At 42.0% G+C, this 14,064-nt stretch overlaps 2 pseudogenes; both read right to left on the reverse strand.

Moving 5' to 3' along the window:
* Nucleotides 1-14,064, reverse strand: part of LOC142442473 (centrosomal protein of 63 kDa-like) — a 51,813-nt pseudogene that overhangs the window by 18,215 nt on the left and 19,534 nt on the right.
* On the reverse strand, nt 1,447-1,566 carry LOC142444021 (U6 spliceosomal RNA; annotated as a pseudogene).

Raw genomic sequence — 14,064 nt, forward strand, 5'->3', positions numbered from 1 at the left:
CTCTTTCACGCTTCATGATACGATGGTAATGGGGGTGGGGTAGGGGTGGGGGGAGGAAACCCCGAATGGCTCTTTGGGTAATACCACACCTGAGATAATTGCAAGTCAGTTAACTACCGCTGCATCATGAAAGGGAAACAGAAGCCAAACTCCATAGCCCATCGTGTTCACTCTTGCCTCTGGTTCTTGCATAGGATCCAATTTATTGGGAAGGAGAAATTTCCAGAACCGTCTTTCTTCCAGAATAAAAATCAGCACAGTTCCTTTCTAATCCCACCTCTGACAGGGTAATTCCTCTCTGCAATATGCATTCCTGGACACAGAGTCATCTTTGCCCTCTCCTCAAAACTCTCTTTGTAGCCACCTACAACTGCTGAGCTTTGTTGACCCCGGACTGTAAACCAATAACCGGCAAGTTACTTCATAGATGGTGCTGTCTTCTCCATCAATTGAGTATTTACAAACAAAACCAAGATCCCTAAGGGTGTTCTGGGTAAAAAAAAAAAAAAAGTAGCCATGGCTTTATTTATAACTACCCCATACTATCCATTATATGAGCTAAGAATTCAGACAACAGCTACCAGGAATCAATATGTACTCAGATTGCTCCATCAATATGCACGTTCGTTTACCCCTTCAAGGTTATCTGGGTTCCTCCACAGGAACGCCTGTTTTCTCCACTATAGCTCTACCCGCTAGATGAGGTGAGACAAGAGAAAGGCAGAGGCCACCCCGCTAGAGGACGTCGTTTTGGGTGTTTGTGGCCCTGAACCTGCGGCTGTCCTTGCGGTACAAGGGCTGGCAATGGGATGCCTGCACGTCCTTCTCTGTGTATCCCGAGAATTGTTCTACCAAGCACAGTCTGTGCAGGCTTCTCCCAGACAGACATCTCTGTCATTAACTATAGTGAGGGGAAACACATGGACATGTTAACCCATTTTATATCCGAGGATTAGCACTTATGAAAATAATAAATGTTCACTACAGAAAGGAAATATTTTAGTTGGAAGGAAACCGAGGTGCAAAAGTAGTTCCACTACTTAACTCATCCTTTTTTTTTCTTATTGATCATTACTTTAGCCTTTATTATTTCTTTTTTAAAAATCATTTTACTGGGGGCTCATACAACTCAGCATAATCCATGCATACATCCATTGTGTCAAGCACATTTGTACATTTATTGCCATCATCATTCTCAAAACATTTGCTTTCTACTTAAGCCCTTAGTATTAACTCCTCATTTTCCCCCTCCCTCCCTGATTCCCTGTCCCTCATGAACCCTTGATAATTTATCAATTATTATTATTTTGTCAGGTCTTATACTGTCAAATGTCTCCCTTCACCCACTTTTCTGCTGCCCATCCACCAGTGAGGGGGTTATATGTAGATCCTTGTAACAACTCATCCTTTTTTTAAAAAATCATTTCACTTTAATTCAATCATACAAAAAAGATGGAACACTTCACGAATTTGCGTGTCCACGAATTTGCATGTCATCCTTCCACAGGGGCCATGGTAATCTTCTCTGTATTGTCCCAATGTTAGTGAAGTGCTCCAAAGTGAGCATTTAGCTTACTCTTAACTTCTCTGAACCTCAAGTTTCTCCTCTGGAATGATGTCAGTACAATCTGCCATACTAGTGCTAATCTGAATACACTAGGGTCAAGATGGAGTCACTTATGCCAAACCCCTATCAGCAAACTTAAACCTAACTAAGTCTCTCTTGCCTGTAAATGTCGAATCTTTCCAGAAGCCAAAGCCTAACCCAGACAACCTGTGATTGCTCAGTAAAAAAATGCCCTCCAGCCAATCTAAAACTGGAACGCCAGTCTGACTTTCAATCTGGACACACCTGTGGTACAAGGAGTCCCTTTATATGGCCTTCCTGGTTATGGAGTCCTGGTAGCGCTGTGGCATAAGCATTGGACTGCTAACTTCAAGGTCAATGTGCGGGAGAAAGATGAGACTGTCTGCCCCTGTACCTCTGTGGACAGCAAAACCCTGCCCGAGGGCGCAATGAGTCTGGACTGACTTGATGGCAATGGGTTTAGCCTCAATTTTTTTTTAACCTATGGTCTTGTAACTCCCACAAATTTGAGTGGGCTAAAATTTTCCTTTCTTTTCTTTCATGTGTTGAAAATGAACTTGTATGTCACTAAAGATTTCAAATCTACTTCAATTTTTTTGTCTTTTTTTCCTTCTTCTTTTTTTTAATTAGGGGCTCATACAACTCTTATCACAATCCATACATATACATACATCAATTGTATAAAGAACTTCTGTACATTCTTTGTCCTAATCATTTTCAAAGCATTTGCTCTCCACTTAAGCCCTTTGCATCAGGTCCTCTTTTTTTCCCCTCCCTCCCCACTCCCCCCTCCCTCATGAGCCCTTGATAATTTATAAGTTATTATTTTGTCATATGTTGCCCTATCCGGTGTCTCCTTCACCCCCTTTTCTGTTGTCTGTCCCCCAGGGAGGAGGTCACATGTGGATCCTTGTAATCGGTTCCCCCTTTCCAACCCATTCACCCTCTACTCTCCCAGTATCGCCCCTCACACCCTTGGTCCTGAAGGTATCATCCACTTCAATTTTACTTCTCTTTCAGATCTGAGGCATAAGGAATCTTCAGGGTGTGTGTGTGTGTGTGTGTGTGTGTGTGTGTGTGTGTGTGTGTGTGTTCACTCTATGAGTCTTTACTCTCATTTTTGTTTTTTTTAAAAAGATTTTATTAGGGGCTCATACAACTCTTATCACAATCCATACATATACATACATCAATTGTATAAAGCACATCTGCACATTCCCTGCCCCAATCATTCTCAAAGCATTTGCTCTCCACTTAAGCCCTTTGCATCAGGTCCTCTTTTTTCCCCCTCCCTCCTCGCTCCCCCCTCCCTCATGTGCCCTTGGTAATTTATACATTGTTATTTTGTCATATCTTGCCCTATCCGGAGTCTCCCTTCCCGCCCTTCTCTGCCGTCCATCTCCCAGGGAGGAGGTCACATGTGGATCCTTGTAATCAGTTCCCCCCTTTCCAACCCACTCATCCTCCACTCTCCCAGCATCACCCCTCACACCCTTGGTCCTGAAGGTATCGTCCACCCTGGATTCCCTGTGCCTCCAGCCCTCATATGTACCAGTGTACAACCTCTGCCCTATCCAGCCCTGCAAGGTAGAATTTGGATCATGGTAGTTGGGGGGAGGAAGCATCCAGGATCTGGGGGAAAGCTGTGTTCTTCATTGGTACTACCTTGCACCCTGACTGACGCATCTCCTCTCCTAAACCCCTCTATGAGGGGATCTCCAGTGGCCGACACTTGGGCCTTGGGTCTCCACTCTGCACTTCCCCCTTCACACACACACACACACACACACACACACACACACACACACACACACACACATATATACATATATATATATTTTTTGCATGATGCCTTATACCTGGTCCCTTTGGCACCTCGTGATCGCACTGGCTGGTGTGCTTCTTCCATGTGGGCTTTGTTGCTTCTGACCTAGATGGCCGCTTGTTCACCTTCAAGCCTTTAAGACCCCAGACACTATCTCTTTTGATAGCCAGGCACCATCAGCTTTTTTTTTAAGAAGCATATTCTATGTAGTTATGTAGTCCATTTTAATAAATGAAATCAGTAATAATATCCCATTAAGCAACCCCCCCATAAATGTGGTTCTCTTTCACGTTTTCCCCCTTCTTCCTTCCCTCCATAAATTCCTACCCCTCCCTGCTCCCTGTTCCTGCTCCAGTCCCTGGCCTCCTCATAGACTTCAAATCTTAGCTTTAGGTGTACACAACCTTAGGCCACAATCTTACAAGAGATTTGTTGATTTATTATACATGTAACTCAAAATCAAAACCAAACTCACTGCCATTGATTCAATTCCAACTAATAGTGCACCTTAGGACAGAGTAGAATGGCTTCTTTGGGTTTCCAAAATTGTAAATATTTATGGGATATTTCTCCATAGAGTGGCCTGTGCACTTGAACTGCTGACCTTGTGATTAGCAGCCTGTGGTAGTTATATAATTTCCTGTCAACTTGACAGAAGGGGTGGAGTCTAGTCTGTCAATCAAGTCATAGCCAATGATGCCTCCCTGGAGGAGGACACATACTCTCTTTCTGCTTCACATTCAGTTGACAAGCCACATGAAGCTATGCTGGTGGCAGCCAGAGCCCTGGAGCTGGAGGAGCCACATGGAGACCCACACAAGGGCTGAGATGCTTCCACTGGATCCACCCCTGGCTTGTGGTCTTTCTGCATTAGGCATCATTGCATGTGCTGCATAAGTCTAAAGAGGAATTTATCAACTAGTATCTGACTTATGGGATAATATTGGACTTATGGACTTGATCTGGAGTGGACTGGAATGTTTTCTCAATATGCAATTATGCTTTGATATAAAGCTCTATCTTTCATACATATGCATATCACTGGATTTGTTTCTCTAGTCAACCTGGTCTAACACAGTATGGTACCAGTCCACTATACTATTGGGGCTCAAACTATTCATGGAATAGCTTGAAAAATCCCATAAGAGCGAGTCCCTTGCAATGCAACTCGGAGATTAGTTAGTTTTCCCAGCTTGATAAGGTCATAAAAGGCCAGTCCCCTAGAGGTTCAGAAGAGTCCGGAGCAGAGCATGTCATTTGGATCTGGAGATCCTGTACTGAGAGCATCCTAGATTCAGAAAAGAGCTGTGGCAATGAAGATGAGGAGATATTGGATGGGTTGTCCAAGAAAGAGATGTTGGCATTGAGCTTGCTAGCCCATGGAGTGAAATCTGGGTGCCTCTGTGCAGAAAGTATACCAGCTGCTAAAGAGTTATGACACTTGCCTCAGAAAGTTTCCCCTGCCATCAGCAACATGGCAGGAGCCCATGGGCCCTTGGGAAGCCTGGATCCACACAATGTAATTTGGGGGCCTGTGGACGTGGGCAACTTGGTGTGTGTGAGTGGCAAAGACCTGGAAGATCCAGTGGCAGAGGCTTGGAAGATCCTGTGCCATCTTGCTAAGCCCTGGAGTCTTTCCACTAGCAATGCAAGGCTCCACAATGCTCAGCAACAGAGCATAAACTTTGGGAACTGTATATGGCCCGGAAAGGTGCTGGTAGCCAGATGTAGCACGAAGTGAACACAAGATCTAACCCGAACCAGGATGTACCTGCCTGGCAACATAAAGATGGTAACTTGGGGAACAGTATATATTTCCCTTTTGAGAATCTGTTGTTATTGTTTGCTTTCTATAGACAATCACCATTTTTACTTTGTCAACATTGTGTGTCTTGTGTGTTGGGATGGACTGTAGATGAAAACAGCTCTCGCAGAAGGACTGCATACATGAAAAGTTCAATGGAGGCTGAATAAAATGAAAGCAAATCCTCAAGATCTGAAACAAACTTGAGTATATCCCACTGGAATAGAGAGACCATCTCAAAAACAGAGCTGACTCATTGGATACTAGACACATTGTGGGCTGACATCGAGAACTTCGTGCACACAGAAAGAGAAAAGGTCATGAAGAGACCAGCAAGAATGGAAAGACCAAAATGACGTCAGAAGAGGTGCTGAAGCTTGTGCTGGAACATAGAATTACTGAGGCTAATAGAAGAAAAGATGAATGAAAGCTGAACAGAATTTAGAGGGCAGATCTAGAGGACAAAGTGATGCATCATAAGGAAACGTGTTAGAAAGCCAAGAGGGAAAAGCCTGCTCGACATTTCTCACAATAGGTAGTGACCCAAGAAGCATCAAACAAAGAATCAAGGAAGGCACAGTCACTGTGCCAAAAAGAATCGGGCAATGTGCAGCTATCTTAGGAGGCCGCATATGATCAAGAACCAATGGCACTGAAGAAAGCAGTCCAATCATCTTGAAGCAGAGGGAAGTCTTAAAAAAAAACCCAGTGTGCAGATGAACTCGTAAGTTTTATTGGCAGTTCGTGAGTTGGGGGTGACCTGAACTCCAAAGGATAAGAGGAAGAACCAGAGCCCTATGGACAATACGACATAAAAACAATGAAGTCGTGCAGGGGGAAATAGGTAGGTGTAACTTAGCTTCCTAATATGACAGACATAGATTTTGAAAACATGGAACAAGGGAAATCATTGTTGATCTCAGATGGCTCTTGGCTGTACGCAGAGAATACCAGGAATATGTTTTCTTGTGTTTTATTGATTATGCAAAGGCATTCAACTGTGTGAATCATAAAAACTCTGGATGATAGACTTGAGCAGATGGGAATTCCAGAATACTTCCTGGTGCTCATGAGGAACCTGTGCGTGGACCAAGAAGCAGTCATTCAAACAGAACAAGGGAGTACTGCATGGTTTAAAGTCAGGAAAGATGCGTGTCAGGGTTGTATCACCTTATCATCCTGTTCTATCCATATACTTGGCAAGTAATCAGAGAAGCTAGACTATAGAAAGAACAATGGGGCTTCAGATTTGGAGGAAGGCTGATGAATAGCTTTCAATATGCAGATGACACAACCTTGCTTGCTGAAAGTGAGGAGGGCTTGAAGCACTTGCTAATGAAGATCAAGGATTGCAGCCTTCAGTATGGATTACAACTCAATGTAAAGGGAAAAAAATCCTCATAAGTGGACCCATAGGTAACATCCTGATAACTGGAACAAAGGTTGAAGTTGTCGAGGATTTCTTCTTGAGTGAGTTCACCGTCGTTGCTCATGGAAGCAGTAGAGAGATCAGATGACAGACACGGTGCATTGAGTAGATCGCCCACAAGACCTCGTTAGAGTATTGCAAAGCAAGGGTGTTACTTTGAGGACTAAGGTGTGCCGGACCCAAGCCATGGTGTTTTCAGTCGCCTCCTATGTATGTGAAAGCTGGACATTGAATAAGGAAGACCGAAGAAGAATGGGGGCATTTGAATTTGGTGCCGGAGAAGAATACTGAAGATGCCATGGACTGTCAGAAGAATGCTGAGATCTGTTTTGGAAGAAGGACTGCCAGAATCCTCCTCAGAAGCCAGGCTGGTGAGGTAAGGATGCCTTAGGTGTCTTGGCTATGTTATCAGGAGAGACCAGTGTGAAATCATTAACTAAGAAACTAAGAACACAGATCACTGAAGAAGTGAAAAAGCTGCAGTTAATTTAGATGACTCAGAAACAACTCAATGGCTAAAGAGTATCTGAAAGAGTGATATGCTAGAAGGCTAAAAGCCTCCACGGTAAATTTATTTATTTTTCATAGCAATCTCATGTTTGTTTATTTATTTATTTAAACATTTTATTAGGGACACGACACATACAACCCTTATCACAATCCATACATACATCAATTGTGTAAAGCACATCTGTACATTCTTTGCCCCCATCATTTTTGAAACATTTGCTCTCCACTTAAGCCCTTTGCATCAGGTCCTCTTTTTGTCCCCTCCCTCCCCGCTCCCCTCTCCCTCGTGAGCCCTTGATAATTTATAAATTATTATTTTGTCATATCTTGCCCTGTCCAACATCTCCCTTCACCCCCTTATAAGTGGAATTTTTGGGCCTCAGAACTAATTATTTGGTTTCCCATTATGTCTTTTGTATATACAAATATCATTTCATTGGATGCTATTACAGTTCTTATAACAATCCATACATCAATTGTATCAAACACATTTGTATATATGTTGCCATCATCATTTTCAAAACATTTTCTACTTAAGCCCTTGGTATCAACTCCTCTTTTTTCTTCCCTTCCCACGCCTCCCACCCTCATAAAGCCTTGATAAATTAAAAATTAATATTATTTTCATCTCTTACACCATCCACTCTCTCCCTTCACCCATGTTTCTGTTGTTTGCCCCCCCCCCAAGGGGGGGCGGGTGTTATACTTCGATTATTGTGATTAGTTCCCCTTTTCTCCCCCTTTTCCCTCCCACCTTCCTCCTACCCTCATGGTATTGATACTCCCATTATTGTTCCAGAGGGGTTATCTCTCCTGGATTCTGTGTGTCTAGAACTCTTATCTGTACTAGTGCACATGATCTGTTCTAGCGGGATTTGTAAGGTAGAATTGGCGTCATGATAGTGGGAGGAAGAAAGTATTGAAGAACTAGAAGAATATTGTGTGTTACATTGGTGCTATACTGCACCCTGGCAGGGTCATCCCTTCCTTGTTTTTATTCTGTGAGGGGATGTCCAATTGCCTACAGATTGGCTTTGGGTCTCCACTCTAGCCCCCCTTGTTCACCTTAATATGATTGTGTTTTGGATCTTCTGATACTTGATACCCACTCCTGCTAGATGACTGCTAGTTTATCTTCAATCCTTTAAGACCCCTGATGCTATCTCTTTTTAGTAGTCAGGCACCATCAGCTTTATTCACCACATTTGCTTACACCCATTTAGACTTCAGCGATCATGTCTGATGGTGAGCATCATAGAATGCCAGGTTATTAGAACAAAATGTTCTGTGTTGAGGGAGGACTTGAAGAAAGGCGCAACAGCTTTCTTCTACCTTGATACTTAACAAATAAATATATCTACATAGACCTATATCACTACTTATTTATATATATGCCTATATTTATACCTCTATAAATGTCTTTTGCCTCCTAGTTCTTCCCTCTATTTCCTTTTACTCTCCTCCTGTCTTACTATCATGTTTGACCTTCAGTTGGCTCTCAATAATTCCTCTCATCTGCATTACACTTGATCAAACCCCACCAGGCATTCTACACTCCTCACCATTGATTTTAGACCTCTTGTTCCTCCCTTCTCCCTGGGCTTGTTGGCTTCCCCTCCATTTCCCCAACCTCCCCATGTCCCATATCCCCTGGAACCATTGGTCCCATTGTTTTCCTCTCAGTATTATTTATCCTGCCTATCTTATACAGATACATATGGAAAAGAATAAAAAAGAAGAAAGGGGGGGGTATAAATAGTACCAGGTCTATCTGCTGACCCTTGTGCATCTTTTCTGATCGAGTCTGATGAGGTGCCAAGCCCTGTCCTCCGAGTCTGAAGTCTATTTTTGGAATTCCTCTGGGACTTCACTGCTTTGCTCCCCTTTCCTGCTCTGTTTCTCTCCCTTTGTGTTTTGCCCCTGTGTGTGTATGTGTGTTGGGTGGCGGGGGAGATGGGACAGGGTCAGATCAGGCACAATTCTGGGTTTGAAGCACTTGTTGATGAAGATCAACGATGGCAGTCTTCAATATGGGTTGCAACTCGGTTTAAAGTAAACCAAAATCCTCACAACTAGACCAATGGTAACGTCACGATAATTGGAAAGAAGATTGAACTTGTCCAGGCTCTCTTCTTGCTTGGATCCACAATGAGTGCTCATAGCAGCAGCAGGCAAGAGAACAGGCAATGTGTTGAATTGGGTAACTCTGCTGCACAAGACCTCTTCATGTGTGGAAAAGCAATGATGTCACTTGGAGGAGTAAAGTGTACCTGAACCAAGTCATGGTGTTTGCCATTGCCTGGTATGCATTTGAACGTTGGACATTGATTACGGAAGACTGAATAAGAATCAATGCAGTTGAATTAAGGTGCTGACAAGGAATACTGAAAGGATCTGGGACTGTGAAAAGAACAAAGAAACCTGTCTTGGAAGAAATATATCCAGAAGGCTCTTTAGAGGCAAGGATGTTGAGATCACATGCTTTGGACATGTTGTCAGGAGAGACCTGTCTTTGGGAAAGGTCATCATGCTTGGTAACATGGAGAGGAATCAAAACATAGGAAAACTGTCAAGGAGATGGACTGACAGTATCTGTACCAATGGACTCAAATAGAACAGTTATGAAGATGGCACAGGACCAGACCATGGTTCTTTCTGTTGTGCGTAAGGTTGCCGTGAGTCAGAACCTACTCCCTGGCACCTAACAACAACAACAGCAACAACGGTATTACACTGAATAGAAATCTACTTGAAAGGCGTGAATAGCATTTGTATGGAAATGTAGGGGTGGAATCCAACCTGTCAATCAGGTCACACCCTCAAGAGGCTTCCTTAGGGGTGTGGCCTTTTTATAAGGGAGAAACTGGGAACTTCTATGCTCTGCCCCTTTGTCTTCCAACTTGCTGGGACTTTGCCTGGATCCAGGGGCGGCCCCATGTGGACCGCCTGACCATGAAAGCAATCGGTGCCCTGCCACATTTCCACTGACATTGGATCCATGAGCTGTGATCTTCCTGTACCCCTTCACCTTATGCGTCATTGGTCTGCAGCTACCCAGAGTCTGAAGAGGACCCCAACCTCCATCGACATATGGACTGGAGTTGGACTGGGCTGGGATGACTTTTTGATTACTCCTTGATATAAATATTTCTAGACATATAGAAATTTTCCTGGTTTTGTTTCTCTAGACAACCCAGGGTAAGATAAGGTAAACGGTGAGAAAATAAATGTCATTGGTTAAAACCACCCCTTGGTGGTCTTTATCCTGGAGGAACTAGATACCTAAGACAGCAAGTGGTTGCTGCTGCCATCAAATCCACGCTGCTGAGGTTGAGACCACGATGCAGAACAGAGCGGCTCCCTAGATTGTTCAAGGCTGTGACTGTGGAAGCATAGCACCAGGCCATCCTGCCTCAGGATGGTTTGAACCACGACCCTGGTGGCTAGTAGTTGAATGCTAACTGGTTTGTACCAACCAGAAGAAAAACGAGATTTAAAATCTGTAAAGTCATAAGATCCGTGAAGTGTGTGTGGTTCACAATAATTCTTCCAATGATCACACAAATAAACTTTTAGCAGAGAATTCATTTCTCAAAGAGCTCAGTTCATGCAAGTTTTTTTCCTATAAGCAGTCTATTTAAGAATATAGCATTTATCATCATAAGCACAGTATCTATTACTTTTATTTTTTGGAAGGGAATCTCATAAAATAGAATTCCTTTGTTGGTAGGACACAAACTTATAGCAGTGCAATCAGCACTGACTACATTTGTGCGTGGAGTCTCATGTTTTATACATTTTAATGTATGTTGGATCACATCATAATATATCTGATACATCCAGGTCCTATGAAGTCTGACAGCTTCAGATGAAATGATAGATATTGCCACCAACAAAAACACACATCTCAAAATGACCTAGAAAACAAGCATTTCAATAGCAAAAACCATAAATCATAGAAGAGAACTTTGGTTACACAGTTATGTAACTCAGTATAACACAGCAGTGTTTTAAAAATACATTTGTATATCTTCTTTATGCATTGATTTCTGATTAATTTTGTGTTTGTTAGGTTATTGATTATGTGTGACAAAATGAAAGAGGTTTGGTGTCATTATTCTCCTAAGCTTTATAATTTGTAGTGACTTGTTTTGTCATACTGGACAGATATTCATGTGCATGACTTATTTAACATGCAGGATTTTGTATTGTCTTTGAGAGGGCTCCCGAAATTGTGTGAGGTGGCTTCAAAGAGTTCATGGGGTGGGGGAGGAATCTATTATATTGTCATTCCATTTTCCTGTGAACTTTTGGAATCTCCTTTATAGAGAAGCTTTAGGTCTCCTAAAGCCTCATCTCCCTAAAACCAAAAACCCAATCCCCAAATTCCTACTGATCGCATCCGTGTCAAGGGTTCCCGCAGCTGGACAGCATTATAGGAGCAGATAGCCGGCCTTTGCCCCTGAGGAGCAGCTGGTGGGTTTGAACCTCTGACCCTGCAGTTGGCCTCAGACAATGCCTAACCCACGGCACAACCAGGGCGTCCAGATCCAGCCCTACTACTGAATTACTGTTATGCTAAACTGTCAGAAACAACTCATTCATTTCTAGAAATATTTAATGTGCCAAGCACTATGTGAAGTACTTAGAAAGTTTCGGTTTAATTTTTAAAATAAAAAAATTTTTAATTAAAAAGTTTAAATTTGTTTTTTGCCTTTTAGGGCTGAAAATTAATAGTAAACTACCAGAATGTTTTCCTGCCATATCTGAAAAAATAATGCAAACATCGAGAATTCAGCACATTTGAAACATAAAAAATGTGTGGGTTTTGGGGACAAACTTTTCAAAAACATATAAAACACAAGCTCCTTGTTGAGTCGATGTTGACGCATGGCAATCCCGGGTGCTACCGTGAGGAACCGAACTCCAAGGAGTTTCCTTGGCCGTCATCTTCACAGAAGAGAATGGCCAGGCCTTTCTTCCACAGCACCATGGGGAATGTTCAAAGCACGCCACCTTTTGGCTAATAGCTGAGCATAGACTGTGCTACAGAAGAACCTAATTTTAGCGATAAAAGCCCAAAACCAACCTCATTGTCATCGAATTGATGCCGTTGCGACCCTGTAGAGCAGGGTAGAACTGCCCCTGAGAATATCAGACTGTAACACTTTACAGGAGTAGAAAGCCCTGTCTGTGCCATCTTGTTATTTTCCTCAAAGTTGGACATTTTCTGGATTGCATATACGAAATCAATTTTTAATCAGTCTTTTAAGTTTGATCAATCATGCAAAGTGGCTTAAATTTTCTTTTAAAATTCCAAACTCAGTGCCATTGAGTCGATTATGATTCATAGTGACCCTAAAGGGTAGGATGGAACTGCCCTCATGGGTTTCCAGGACTGTAACTCTTTGTAGGAGTAGAAAGCCGGTCCTTCTTCTGAGGAGCAGCTTGTGGTTTTGAACCGCTAACCTTGCGATTATCAATCCAACTCATAACCACTATGCCACCAGGACTCTCTTGATGAGCAGACTCCTAAGACTTTGTCAAAGTTTTTAAAAGAAGCAGCTGTAATTCCCTGGCGTATCCTCTATTAATCTAGTATGAATAGTCTATGAAAGAAATCTTAATTATAATGTGACTATTTACAAGACAGTTAGCTGTGTCTAATAATGACAATACATCAAGACACTTCATGGAGTGTAGATTTCTTTCTTAGAGTCAATCCAGCTTTCATAAAATATTTTTTAATCTCTTCCTGTGGTTTTGCTGGTACTTAGCTCCGTTGTTTGTCTTGCTCACTAGTTCTCTATCCCTCATGCCTGGAATGATGCGTGGCACCTAGGTACACGTTCAATACATACTTGTTGGATGAATGAGGTAGCCATTTCTTAACTTTCTATTCAGGAAAGAGGAGTGTTTTCCATCCTCCCAGCCAGAAATCTTGGTTTGTTCCAAAACAGTACTGCTGATCTGTTAGACTATTTGTTTCCTTTCTTCACGCCTAATGGCAGATTTATAAGCATTATCCCAACACAGGGTGCCAAGATAATGTATGTGTATTATGATGGTTTTTTGTTTTTTAACTCTCTGTCGATATTCAATTCAGAAATGATAGCCTTACAGTTTTGTAATCATCCAGCCAATTTGTCCCTCCTAATTTCAGCAGGCTTCCTAATGCAGCGTGATACATTCTGAGTGTGAAGTCCCAGCCATACAAATCATGATGGAAGTGATCAATTGATCTAACAATGCCTAATAGCTCTTTCCTGGTGCTCAGTAGTTTCTGGCTGAAGTACTTAGAATTTGACTATAGTAAACGATTATCACTTTATCAAGAGTCATCAAATGTCTGTGATGTTATTCTTCCTGGGACAGAAGAAGACTCATTAATTCCCAAACCATACACACTTCATTTTTCCTTCATTTACATCCACTCTGACTCTTCCTTTGGTGTGTGTATTTGTATGTGTGTGTGTGTATGTCTTAATACAGAACATACATATATAGTGACTATTTTTCCAGACTCCAAATTTTAATTTATAGTCTGATAAATGATTTGTTTTGGTCTTTTAGATTAGTGAATGTAATTTTGGAAAACTACTAGAAAAATTAGAAGAATTAAATCTCATGAGTTATGCACTTACCAAATGACGGTTTGTGAAATAGAGTCAGTGTTGATGAAAACGATGACAAAAGTTAGCACAATACTCAGCTGGATTAGTACAATTGTCGTTTGCATCATCTCTGTTGAAGCAAACGGCAGAGTTTTCCACATGGGCTCATTTGAAGAATTCAATCTGTAATGTTACAAATATGTTCTTGGTTCTTTTTCTTTTTTTCAAATATTCCATAGAACATGGGAGTAATTCATTTGGATTATTAAGAGTGATTTCATATCAATTTGTTTT

This window comes from Tenrec ecaudatus, chromosome 3, assembly GCF_050624435.1.
Source record: "Tenrec ecaudatus isolate mTenEca1 chromosome 3, mTenEca1.hap1, whole genome shotgun sequence".
Classification (NCBI taxonomy): Eukaryota; Metazoa; Chordata; class Mammalia; order Afrosoricida; family Tenrecidae; genus Tenrec; species Tenrec ecaudatus.